Source organism: Ranitomeya imitator, chromosome 4 (genome assembly GCF_032444005.1).
Source record: "Ranitomeya imitator isolate aRanImi1 chromosome 4, aRanImi1.pri, whole genome shotgun sequence".
In the NCBI taxonomy this organism is placed as follows: Eukaryota; Metazoa; Chordata; class Amphibia; order Anura; family Dendrobatidae; genus Ranitomeya; species Ranitomeya imitator.
The window spans coordinates 657,508,845-657,522,943 of NC_091285.1; the positions used below are offsets into that span (position 1 = coordinate 657,508,845).

The window sequence follows — 14,099 nt, forward strand, 5'->3', positions numbered from 1 at the left end:
TTTTTTCCAAAAAACAAGCAATATCCTACTGATACAATGCAGACAAACAAGCACAGATAGATCTATGTATTGTTATCATGCTCGATGGCCCTTATCAGGGCCCAGTTCTGCACAACTATTCCTCCAATGTGGCCATTTACAGCTCAGATGGTAAATTTCTTAGGAAGAATTATTAGACAAATTGTACAGTGTAAGATGCGCAGTCACAGTGACGCCATCAGTTTCTTGTTATTACAGTAAAAGCTGTAGAATAATTATGTTTCTGCCTTGGCATAATGAACACTTGCCACCATCTATCATTTATTCATTTAGCCATTGAGTTATATGTTAATTTAGTGGGGGCAGTTGAAGGAAATGTATCATAGCATTTTTTTATGCTAAATGCAGTTTTAAAGCGAACCTGTCAGCAGGATTTTACTAAGTAAACTACAGGCATTGTCAGTTTGGCACTGTTAATCGCTTCCTGACCGCCGATGGTAGACCAACGTCGGTGCTAGCAGGGCTTTGCTTCCTGTGACCCCCAACCTCATCAAGACCTGATTGGTTCAGGTTCTGATGACGTCAGCATCACAGCAGCCAATGAGACAAATCGCTAGCAAAGTTTGTTGTAGCAATGAACTTTCCCCTCAGATTTCCTGTCAGTGAGAGATTTGAGGAGAATCAGTGTTATGAGTGCTGCTGGCAACATCTGTGTCAGTCAGCGCTCTTGCTATAAAGTTAAAAAGACAGGTAAGGCAAGTTAGGGTTTAGTGCAATTGTTAGGGTTAGTGTTAGAGTTAAGGTTACTGTTAGGCTAAAGTTAGGGTTACTGTTAGGCTAAAGTTAGGGTTACTGTTAGGCTAAAGTTAGGGTTACTGGTAGGCTAAAGTTAGAGTTACTGTTACGGTTACTATTAGGCTGTGTGCACACGTTGCTGATTTTTTGCATTTTTTTCGCTTTTTTTCGCTATAAAAAAGGTTTTAAAACTGCAAAAAAAAAGAGCATACATTATGCATCCCATCATTTAGAATGAATTTCGCAATTTCTGTGCACCGCGGTCAAAAACGCAGCATGTTCATTAATTTTGCGGATTTTTTGCGGATTTCCCACTATATAATGCATAGGGAAATGTCCGGAAAAATCCACACACAAAAAAACGCACCAAAACGCGGTAAAAATGCGCAAAAAACAAGCAAAAAGCGCATGCAGATTTCTTGCAGAAAATTTAAAGTTTTTCTCAGGAAATTTCTGCAAGAAATTCTGAACGTGTGCACATAGCCTTAGGGTTAGAGTTACTGTTAGGTTAAAGTTAGGGATAGGGTTTATTCTAAAGTTAGGGTAAAGCTAAAGAATTAGGCTTTTCTCAATTGTCTCCCCAATAATTCAGTCGCGTCAGTCACGACACGTCAGAGTTTTCTATTTCTGGAACAAAAAAATAAAAACGAATAAAATGACCCATCAGTATTATAGTGCAGAGGAGGCTTTTGCACTTTTATGTTCTGACAGTGAAGAAAGGGCAGTGTCAGATGGCAATGTGGATTTCATGGGCTTTAGTAGCAGCGACAGTGATAGCTCAGAAGTGAGCAGTAATTATGGTCCATCCTCACATACAAGGACCAGTACAACAAGAAGGGCAAATAGCACTTTTGGAGAAATGTCTTCAACTCGGGGAACAATGCCCAGTACTAGCGCTGTCCCTAGTGCTCGTGAATTGGCGCACACCAATGTCCAACGGGCTTTGCCTCTTGATGTAGCATTTACCAGACAGGAGGCTTCAGATTCGGCTACTCCATTCATCCCTAATTTGAATGCCATTCTTGATTATTCAAAATCAGACCCATTATCAAAGACTTGACAAAAAAGTTCTTAAAGCTCTACACCCCAACAGAAAACATAACCTTTGATGAGTCCCTTGTAAAATGCAAATGAAGACTGCACCTCAAGCAATTTATTCCTTCTAAGAGGGCAAGGTTCAGAATAAAGCTCTATAAAATGTGTGAAAGTTCAACAGGATACACATCAGCTTTTTCGCATTTATGAGGGGAAAGATAGCCAACTAAATCCACCAGGATGCTCTACTTATCTGGGGACATCTGGAAAAATCATTTGGGAGCTGATAACTCCAAAAAGGCTGCAATCTGAATGTTGACAATTACTACACCAGCATAACCCTATTTAAAAGTCAGGTTGAATATAACATAGGGGCTTGTGGGACCATTCGCAAAAACCATCAGGGGTTTCCACAATCGTTGGTCAACAAAAAGTTCCAAAAGGGGCAGTCAGGGGCTTTAGGCAATGGAGAGCTGCTTGTCCTTAAGTATAAGGATAAAAAAGATATTTTTATCCTGAGCTGGATCCACACAGATGCCACAAGGGACACTGCAGACCAGCAGGAATCCACTACTCCAAAACCTGTGTCAGTCATTGACTACAACAGATATATGGGGGTGTGGACCTTGCAGATCAGGTTCTAGAGCCATACCAGGTATCAAGAAAATCATATACCTGGTATAAAAATCTACCTGCAGTCAGCACAGCGTTCCACCTCACCCCCAGGTGAGGTGGAACGCTGTGCTGACTGCAGGTAGATATTATTATAAAGTCTGGATTTTGTACACTGGTATTTTGTGTATTACAGGCATGCTTAGGCAGCTAGAGGTGTACCGGACAATATGAGATTATGGAGCTACTACCGTGCATTTGATGTTACTGAATGATGTACTACACCCAGCCCTCCACTTTATGTTAGGGTGCTTGGGCATTTTATGCATTTTAACAATTTTTCCAATAAAAGCTTTAATTCACTGTATTCTGGATCTCTTCGTTTTGGCTACCTGTCTGGTTGTCTGTTGTTCTTTATAGTGTATTTAGAAGTGCCAGCTTTATCATTTGGACGTTGGTTATCATTAACTATTTTGTTTGACATGACTCTCTGATTTAAGGGCCAGTAGCGTAGCTACCGGGGGGCAGAGGGTGCTGGCGCCCCAGGCCCGGTGCTCTGAGGGGGCCCACCTGGAGCTACGCTATTATAACTGTATCGGCGCTCTGTGTGCGCCGATACAGTTACATACTGCGGCAGAGCAGGGAGAATCGATCTCCCTGCTCTGCCACTATGGGGTTCCTGAGCAGGCGGGAGGGCCCGGTGCCAGCAGTGGGCCCCCCGCCATCATCGGAAGATCAGCTGTACCAGCATTTAGCCAGCAGAGCTGATCGCATTGATGGGAGAAGGAGCGCTGCATTCCTTCTCCTATCATCCCCCTGTCAGTGTCGGCATCTGCCGTCGCCGACACTGACAGCGTGCGCGAAACTTAAATTTCAAACTTCATTTTTATGCCCTTATCAGAGGCGTAGCTAGGGTTTTGGTTCAGGGGCGACAAAACTTCTGACTGGGCCCTTAACCAGGTAACCTTGATTACAACTCGGTGACGCGCCCTAATAGTGGAGGAGAACCTCAGCAGATGACCGCGCTCTAAGGCTAGGGTCACATTGCTTAATGCAGTCCGTTTAGCACATAGCGCTACGGACTGGGCTAACGCAATGTCCCAAAAGGGATCGCGCTAGCCGATCCCGCTAGCGCAGATCCCCGATCTGCGCTAGCGAGGAACGGACCGCGAACGCTGCTTGCAAGCAGCGTTCGCGATCCGTCACTCAAATGATGGCACATCGCTAGCGCACGCCCAATGTGGGCATGCGCTAGCGATGCGTTCGCCATTACAGGCAATGGCGGCGTTAACGGACTACGTTACACCGCGTTATGCTGCGGTGTAACGTAGTCCGTTAAACGCGGTCACATAACGCAATGTAACCCTAGCCTTACTGAAAATAATCTCTATATAAAGACCAACATGGATGTTACCGCCATATGGTCAGTGGTAGATACCAGTCCTACAGAACATATAAGAGATCACAGCACAGTTACATATAATGACTTACCGCGCAAATGTGCCCGCAGGATGCGTTTTTTTCTCATAGACTTGTATTAGTGACGGATCGCGATGGATGGCCACACGTCGCGTCCATCGTGCAATGGATCCGTTGTGGTTTGGTGGACTGTCGGCACGAAAAAACGTTCAAGTGAACTTTTTTTTGTCCGTTGCGTCTGCCATTTTCTACCGCGCATGTGCGGCCGAAACTCCGCCTCCTCATCCCCAGACTTTAGACTGGGCAGCGGATGCGTTGAAAAACTGCATCTGCTGCCCACGTCGTGCATAAATTTCACAACATGCGTCGGTACGTCGGCCCGACGCATAGCGACGGACCCGAACCGACGCTAGTGTGAAAGAGGCTTAGAGGCTACATCATCCTGCTGTGATTGAGATGAGTGACGTAGCAGATATTCCATTGCATCCTTTACTTCGACCGTACTGATATGTTTGCCAGAGGCAAAGGGAGGCCACATGTGACTTGTATTTGGTACTACTATTACCGTGACTATTACTGTCATTACAACTGGTGGTGCTGCTGCTGTTGTTGCTAGCAGCTCGCGCATAATATTTTGTGGTATTTTGTTTTCTATCTCCCTAGAAAATCTGCTGCTAGTGCCACATTTTGGTTTAACATATATGTTTGGACATAAGTATAAGGCTGGTTTCACATTTGCGTTTTTTGCTGCTGCGTTTTAACGCAAAAAAACACATGCATTTTTTTCCTATATTTAACATTAAAAACGCATGCGTTTTTTTTGTATGCGTTTTGCCGCATTTGACGACGCATGCGTCGTTTCTATGCTTGCGTTTTGTTGCGGAAATGCAACATGTAGTAATTTCTAGAGGCTTTTTTTGCCGCAAAAAAACGCAATCGTTTTTTTGCGGCAAAAAAACGTATTGCTGTCTATGTAAACGCATGCATTTTTAAGCACATGCGTTTGGTTGCGTTTTTTAACGCATGCGTTTCCATAGAGAAAAACAAGTCTACACACTGATAAGCCAACCCCCACCATCAAGGTGATAAAGGGATCCAAACCCTAACCCTAGCCCTAACACTAGCCCTAACCCTAACCCTAAAGGGATCCAAACCCTAACCCTAACCCTAAAGGGATCCAAACCCTAACCCTAACCCTAGGGATCCAAGCCCTAACCCTAGCCATTTCTATTTATAGTGGGTTTTCTAGATGATTTTTATGATTGGCAGATGTCACACACTAAAGACGCTTTTTTATTCAAAAAAAAAAAAATTCTCATCATGCGTACCAAAAACGTAAACGCAGGAAAAACGCATGTAAACGCGTAAAAACGCCGCTTTTTTTTACCGCATGCAAAAACGCATGCGTCTAAAAAACGCAGCATTTGCACGCATTTACATGCATTTTTTTCACCACCTGCGTTTGCGTTTTAAACGCTGCGTTTTTAAACGCAAATGTGAAACTAGCCTTACATGTATTTTCTATTTTATTTTTTTACCACACTTAGTCAACTAAGGAAAATATGGAATGAACCAAAAATGCTAGCTACTGGCAGGATTCATATGACAGCAAAAAATGCTAAACCAATAACCGCATGCCCGTCATAACTGTGTTCAATGTTTGTGTCTACAATTTGACAATTTAAATAGGTGTTCCAAAATAGATCTACGCACTTAAATTTCTTGATTTAATATACTGAGAATTTTTTTGAAGATTTTTTGTTCAAACAGATTAATTTCTCCTGCCCAAAAAGGACAACATAACAACAAATGACAAGAGGTAGGTACCACTGCCTAAAAACACTGCAGCAGGCCACAATATCTGTAATATACTGTTGTCAAACTGCAATATTAAAATAGGTATGCAGAAAGTAGAATGTGTGTACCATTTTGTTCTTTTATTTTTAAACACTATTATCCCAGGCTAGGCCACTCCAGGATCACACATACGCGAGATACGGCCGAGTCTCGCAGGTGAAATCCCTCCTCTGGCGCCGGCACTCCAGAGCGGAGCGTGCAGCCGCACAGCAACACATGGAGCTGCACGCTCCGCTTCCAAGTGTCGGCACCAGAGGAGGGATTTCACCTGGGAGACTCGGCCGTATCACGTTTATGTGTGATCCCGGCCTTATGGAGCCACTTCTTAGTTGTCCTGAATGTGTGTTTTGGGTCATTATCATCCTGAAAGACCGAGACACGACCCATCTTCAATGCTCTTACTGAGGGAGTGAGGTTGTTGGCCAAAATCTCACGATACATGACCCATCTATCCTCCCTTCAATACAGTGCAGTCATTGTGTCACTGGTGTCCTTAGATAGCTCTTTGGTCTTGGCCATGGTGAAGAGATTGAAGTGTGATTGATTGAGAGTGTGGATACAGGTAACTGGTTCAAAAAGGTGTAATTACTACAGGTAATGAGTGTAGAGTAGGAGGTTTCTTATCAGAAAACTAACACGTTTTTGAGAGCCAGAATTCTTGCTGGTTGGTAGGTGATCAAATACTTATTTCATGCAATTAAATTGCATTTTATTATTTGAAAATCACACAATGTGATTTTGTGGATTTTATTCTTAGATTCTGTGTCTCAAGATTACAGACCTTTCCATTCTCTGTAGGTGGGAAAACTTGCAAAAGCGGCAGTGTATCAAATACTTATTTTCCCCACTGTATGACCCTAGCTGCCGCATTTGGGATGGATTGGAGAGAAGAGAGTTTATTAAAGGGAACCTGTCATCTGAATTTGGCGGGACCGGTTTCGGGTCATATGGGCGGAGTTTTCGGGTGTTTGATTCACCCTTTCCTTACCCGCTGGCTGAAATATTGGATTGAAGTTCATTCTCTGTCCTCCGTAGTACACACCTGCGCAAGGCAAGATTGACTTGCGCAGACGTGTACTACGGAGGATAGAGAGTGAACTTCAATCCAATATTGCGGCCAGCATGCAGCCAGCGGGTAAGGAAAGGGTGAATCAAACACCCGAAATCTCCGCCCATATGACCCAAAATCGGTCCCGCCAAATTCAGATGACAGGTTCCCTTTAATGGAGTTCAAAAGACTCTTGGAGAATGCATGAAAAAAAAAAAAAACAAGAAAAAACACACGTAAAAATGACAGCAGAAATATCACCAGAAAAGATGCCCAGGAAACGATTTAAAAATAAGAGCAAAAGATACTTCGGATTTGCAAAAATAAAGATTTAAGGAGAGTTTGTTGAAGTGTCTTCTCCTTGAAAACAGTAGTTGGAAACAGCAGAAAAAGACGCAGCGTGAACACATCCTAAAACTGTTACATTAAGAGAATGTGCAAAAAAACTTTGAAACACTCATCCTAATAATTTCTACTTTGCTGTTCATATTTGCAGTTTTTGAGCTAATTTCTTCCTCATCATGGACTGAAAAGAAAGTTCTTACCAGTTCTTTCTATTGTCTTATGATGGAAAACACGCAAAAACTCTTCAGCAAAAAGACTTCAAGTCTATATTCACACATTACGTTTTTTCTGTGTGTTTTTGGTTGTGGTTTTTTTGCTGCATTTTTTATGAAAACTTTCAGCTGCGTTTTACAGACCCAGCAAAGTCTAATGAGCAGAGATGAGGAGAAGTAGGGACTAATTTTGCCCTTTAGGGTTCCCTTAATAACCGTGGAGGTTGGTCGGACGCGGAAGTGCGTCTTCAATCACTATACTGCTGGAGCGCAGCAGGTTTGTACTTTATCCTATGTAACTTAATTGTGCTGTGCAGTTATGTACATGTACATGTACATGTTATGTTTGAGTACAATAGTGCCTCCATGTTGCAATTCCCTAAAAGGTATTGTATGGTGGAGCGCGTCGGGTGATCCAAGAGTTCGTCACTTTCTGCTTCCGGCCTGTGGAGCGCAGCAGCATGGTGATTGATGACACACTTTCGTGTCTGGTCGTTGGAACGCACAATGTTTTTTATTTAAATATGTTATACACATCACATCCAGTGATTTCCTTCTGGTGACCGAGCGGGAATATGATCCTATGATCCTGGGGTATTTAAATCAGATGATTCACTTAGGAACGTGCATACTGCCTGGATTTAATTCATTTACGGCCTGGAGAGCTGTTGTCCTCATTGTAACACGGCTTAGGCTGCCGTCACACTAGCAGTATTTGGTCAGTATTTTACATCAGTATTTGGAAGCCAAAACCAGGAGTGGGTGATAAATGCAGAAGTGGTGCATATGTTTCTATTATACTTTTCCTCTAATTGTTCCACTCCTGGTTTTGGCTTACAAATACTGAGGTAAAATACTGACCAAATACTGCTAGTGTGACGGCAGCCTTACAGTTCTGGTCCTGATTGTAGAACTTCAATAATGAACCCCTGAATAACCAAAAGATGGGGGAAACATGTTGGAAAAGATGCCATTAAGATAAGTACCTTGTATACTTTTACAGGCCATACAGGGATTATAAAGGATTTTTATATGTCCATAGGAATTTTTTTTGAGAGCCACGTGGGGATAAAGTTTAATTTCACTACCATATCACGGGCCATCTATGATACAATAGGTAATTGACAGCTAATAATTACATTGACATGATATTTTTCAAGATTATCTTAGGCCGGTTTCACACATCAGTGGCTCCGGTACGTGAGGTGACAGTTTCCTCACGTACCGGAGACATTGACTCACGTAGACACAATAAAATCAATGTGTCTCTGCACATGTCAGCGTGTTTTCACGGACCGTGTGTCCGTTTGGAAAACACGGAGACATGTCAGTGTTCGTGGGAGCGCACGTATTACACGGACCCATTAAAGGCAATGGGTCCATAATAAAACACGTACCGCACACGAATGTTGTCCATGTGCAGTCCGTGTGCCATGCAGGAGACAGCGCTACTGTAAGCGCTGTCCCCCCCCCCCCGCATGTGGTGCTGAAGCCCCATTCATTTCTTCTCTCCAGCAGCGTTCACTGGAAAGAAGGAATGAATAATCTTTTTTTTTTATTTATTTTTGTTTTCCAAATAAAGTTGCCGGTAATCTGCCCCCTCCCACGCCCTGTGCGCCCGCCCGCTGCCATTAAAATACTTACCCAGCTCCCTCGGCGCTTGTATCCTCTCAGCATCGCTGCTCATCCTGTATGAGCGGTCACGTGGTGCCGCACATTACAGTTATGAATATGCGGCTCCACCTCCCATAAGTGTCTATGAACTCGTAATGACCTGGAGAATCATAATGGCAGGTCAGTTTTAGCATTTAGTGAACCTAGCAAAAAAGCCAAGCAAAAAACAAATGTGGGATTGCATTTTTTTTGCAATTTCACCGCACGTGGAATTTTTTTCACGTTTTCTAGTACATGACATGGTGAAACCAATGATGTCGTTCAAAAGTACAACTCGTCCCGCAAAAAATAAGCCCTCACATGGCCAAATTGACGGAAAAATAAAAAAGTTATGGCTCTGGGAAGGAGGGGAGTGAAAAACGAACATGGAAAAACTAAAAATCCCATGGTCATGAAGAGGTTAAAAACAAAAATAAATTTAAAAAAAGATTATTCATTCCTTCTTTCCAGCGAACGCTGCTGGAGAGAAGAAATGAATGGGGCTTCAGCACCAGATGCAGGGGACAGCGCTTAACTGTAGCGCTGTCTCCTGCATGGTGCGTGTGGTACCCAGTCGGCACACGTGCGGCACAAGGATGCCGCACGTGTGCCACACTGATGTGCCACGTGAGCACACGGACACATGGACACGGATAATTCCGGTACCGATTTTTCCGGTACCGGAATTATCTGGACGTGTGAGACTGGCCTTAGGCTGGTTTCGCACATCAGTGTCTCCGGTACGTGTGGTGACAGTTTTCACACGTACCGGAGACAGTGACACGTAGACCCATTCAAATGAATGGATCTGTGCATATATCTGTGTTTTCTCGCGGATCTGATTCACGTCATTCAACTCATTCAACAGTGGTGACATCATTGAGGCCGGGCTGAACTGCCATGACCTCAGGACCGTGGGAAAATGCCGGTGATGATGTCACCGCTGGTGAATGATGCTGCACTTTCAGCATCTCATTCACCAGTGGTTTTTAGCCAGGACGGCCGCATCTTGGCACCGTCCAGGTTGAAAACTGTATATCCCCAGATATGGATTACGGCGTGGGACACAATGACGGACAGGTAGGGTATATTGTTGCTTTTTTATTTTATTTTTATTACAGGAGATCGAGGGCTCTGCTTGATTTAGGCGTGGTTGTAAGTATTGCTTAATTGAGATTAATAAAGGAGTCTGTGTCATTTTTTTCAAATAACGGATTTTATTCTGTCTGTGTCTTTATTTACAAGCAATACAACTATAGGATTAGTAATCGAGAGGTGTCTTATAGACGCCTCTCCATTACTAGGCTGTGGGCTTGATGTCACCTGAAAGGTGACATTAACCTCTCAAATATTACCCCACTTGCCATCGCTACAGGGCAAGTGGGAAGAGCTGGGCAAAGAGCCAGAAAAGGCGCATCTAATAGATGCGCCATTTCTGGGCAGCTGCAGGCTGCTGTTTTTAGGCTGGGGGGGGCCTATATCAATGGCCCCTTTCCAGCCTGACAATAGCAGCCCCCAGCTGAGAGCTTTAGCAAGGCTGGTTGTCAAAAATGGGGGGGACCCCACACTTTTTCTTTTTACTATTTATTTAAATAATTAAAAAAACAGCATAGGGACCCCTCTTTTCTTGATAACCAACCTTGCAGAGCTGACAGCTGAGGGTTGCAGCCCCAAGCTGTGAGTTTTGTCTGGTTGGTTCAAGAAAATAGGGGGAACCCACATCTGGTTTTTCATTCATTTAATTCCTTAGATTGCAGCCGGTGGCTGTGGAATACCTTGATCATCCGCACCTAGTGTCACTGTTATTAGCGGCAGCAGGTGTCGGATGATGGGGGTAACAGTCCTAAAAGCCCCCACCTGCTGTCATAATTCGGACATCATTCTCCTCTGCTCGCGACAATCGTCCAGCAGAGAAGAGAATGATGAGAGCCGACTTCAGCACCAACCGCCGGGGAAGAGCGCATAATGCAGAGCTTCTTCCCCGGCGTCTGTGTGATACTGATACGGCCCACGGGTGGCACACGTAGTGCACACACAGACATGGATATCTCCGGTACCGGTGTTTCCGGTAATGGAAATATCAAAATGTGTGAAATCGGTCTTAGTGTGATAACTGTCAAATTTATGATCGCATACTGATGACATACCCATTAGTCCAAAAGGTTTTGTGCCTTTCTTTTACTGATATATTATGTATTTTTGGACATTTTTTGGTTAGTCACTATTTAGAATAGTTTGTGGTCAGTCAGATTTTTGGTAGGGTTATACAGGGCCAGTATACGTTGAGAGGAGGCATCACATAATTTTATTGTAGGGTGGCAACCTCCGCGGTTAGGAAGGGAACTGTGAAGGGCAAAATTAGTCTCCACTTCTCATCACTGCTCCTGATCTCATCACAGTTTTATGTGTAAGGGCTCCTTCTCACTTACGAGAAATACATCTGAGTCTCGCAGGTTAAAACTCTCCTCTAGCGCCGGCACTCCGGAGTGGAGCGTGCAGCTCCTTGTATTCCTCCTATGCGGCCGCACACTCCACTCTAGAGTGCCGGCACCAGAGGAGAGTTTTAACATGCGAGACTCGGACGAATTTCTCGCAAGTGAGAAGGAACCCTAAACTAGTTTGCATCTATGTATTCTGTCTATTTGGTTTATTTTGATCTTTCTTAAATTGATTTAATAAAAGCAATTTTTAGAGGACTTTTTGATAGAGATTACAAGAAGCAGCTTAACAAGTAGCATTCATTGTTCACCACCATAGTGTAAAATCCAGAGAAAAGAAATGATCAACTGAGCTCCAAAAACAAAGGCAAAGCCACTTCAGGAAAAAGACAGCTGAAAAAAAAAACCTCAACAGCTTTGCTGATGGAACAAATATGTTGTGTGTACATATCTTATAAGTTCTTCAAAAATATTTTACAAAAATAAAAATTCCTCCAAAAACTCCCTCAAGGATTGTTTCCTCAAGGAGTTTTCACTAGAAAGCATGGTGTTTTTGAAAACATTAAAAAAAAAAAAAATGTGCACATAGCCTTAGGTGACATACTATCAGAGCTTGATAACTCATGAAGTTCAGAAGTTTTCCTGAGATAACACAAGTCTGTATGACGTTTAGGGTATTTCCAGTTGTGGATTTTTTTTTATGTTCCTTTTTCAGAACATGAAGTGACTGAGATACAGAAAGTGAGTTAACATAAGCAAACCAGAGAGATTGTCAACCCCATGAGTGTCTGCTCACCACACGTCACCATATGCATCACTCTCGTGATCCTACCAAACCTTTCAACAATTGCTTTCATATCATTGTGATGAATGAACTTGCTGGGAAAAGATGTTATCTGAGTATGTTCACGTGCTAACCGAGTGTCTTCAGCGTGCTCGAATAATATGTTAGAATCCCCGTGGCTGCATGTCTCGCGGATGTTCGACAGCTGCCACACGTCCAGGGATTGCCTACTTGTGTTGTGGCTGTCGAACAACCGCGAGACATGCAGCCGCGGAGACTCGAGTATTTTTTTCGAACACGTCGAAGACCCTCGGTTAGCAGCTTATCCAAGCACATTTGTTCATCACTATTCATTGTGCAATAAAAAATTATTTTGTGGTTCCGTGTTAATCAGAAAAATTTATATAAACAATATTTTTATCGTAAATTTCCATAACTGTCAAACTTTATAGGTAGCGTTAGCCTCAACCATAAACGCACAAACTTTATAAAAATGTGACATCATTATGAAAATAGCTGCTCCTATCCTTTAAATCTAAGTATTTAAATGCTCCTCATAAATGGAGAGAAAGTCAAGATCATGGCTACTGATATGTACAGTATGTAGGTCATCAAATAAATTAATGAATACTGTGATGGAATATATTTAATCGCACACCGCTGACACACTACGAACCCCTAATAGTAATGAATAAGCATTCTCAAATTTGCAATAACACTCACGTTTCTGTAGAATTTCTGCAGCAGAGTTCTCTGAATGAGTAACGATGAACTACATAGTTTCAGGCTCTTTAAAGTATCTCCTTAATATAACTAAGAAATGCAAATGCCGTCACCCAAAATGTGGTGGTATTCTACCACCTTCAGGGTCTCGTTCTTGTAAAATCTGCAGCTATAATGCTCTCAGAACAACTTCCTTCTTCTTTTTTAGGACTTGACTTTTATCTACAAAACATTCTGCTTCCTGCTAATGAGATCCGGCCAATGTTTGGCACGATTTCCATAGAAAAGTTGTCAGAGTCCTGTGAACAGCTGGAGAGCGGCAGTAATCAGACATCAGAGACTGCTTGGGTTTTTTTTATTGAAACTTGACATTATGTCTTGACATTAATAAGGATGAGTAGACTATTTTGGATGTTCAGCTTTCCAGTGCAGGATCCCAAGACACACATATATTTTTGGTTTAGGAAGTTGCAACAGAACATTTTTAAGGAATGTTAGTTTCTTATACGGTATACATGGGAAACATCAGTACAAGTACAAATGTACCTTGAGAAGTTACTGGGAACTTCTCAACTATTCCTAACCAGTTGCAGTTGGGAGTTCAAGCTAACCCTCTCCTATTTTTTATGACTTATGTGAATCTACAAAGTTTTCACTATTCCAAACCATAGGAAAACTAGGAAAAAGGGTGAAAGGAAAATGTCCAGAGGTTTGTACTATGCTTTTCTCCTGTAAAGGATGGGAGTGGAGGACAGTGAAGGAGCATCGAGAGCCAAGTTGTTTTCTCCTGATATGGTCATTCAAAGGAATCACGATTGCCTACAACTGATGGGAACAAAAATCCCTTCAAATTGGGAAGAGTATGTTAATTGAAGGCTCGCAACAGTCGCCAAGCTTAGTAGAAAAACCATCAACAGCTGGTGAAATCCCTAAAGGTCAAGAAAAGGTAGTGGCTGATATGCCCAAAAGACTGGCACAGCTCTTTTCACTTATGTCCACTAGATCCACCTGTTTTTCACAAGGTGAATTTTACGAAGTAAAATAAATATTGAAGATGACAGACCATACTGGCTCACAGACCTTTTAAAAGCATAACTGCACTTAAATAGGTTGGCCACTACTTTTTTTATTGAGGGCTAATCCTTCAAATAGGCCATCAATGGGGGTGCGACACCCAGCACCTGTGCCAATCAGCTGTT

General features: G+C 42.8%; 1 protein-coding gene across 3 annotated transcripts in view; it reads right to left on the reverse strand.

Annotated features, from left to right (window-relative positions):
• The window catches only part of LOC138677145 (uncharacterized), a 163,702-nt gene extending 150,622 nt beyond the window's left edge, over positions 1–13,080 (reverse strand). Inside the window, exon 1 of one of the 3 annotated variants that reach the window (XM_069767048.1) lies at positions 12,901–13,080. The gene's annotated coding sequence lies outside the window, so the exon portion shown is untranslated. The remainder of the gene's footprint in view (positions 1–12,900) is intronic. The other 2 variants (XM_069767051.1, XM_069767049.1) reach the window with 2 other exon arrangements.
• Positions 13,081–14,099: the final 1,019 nt, after the last annotated feature.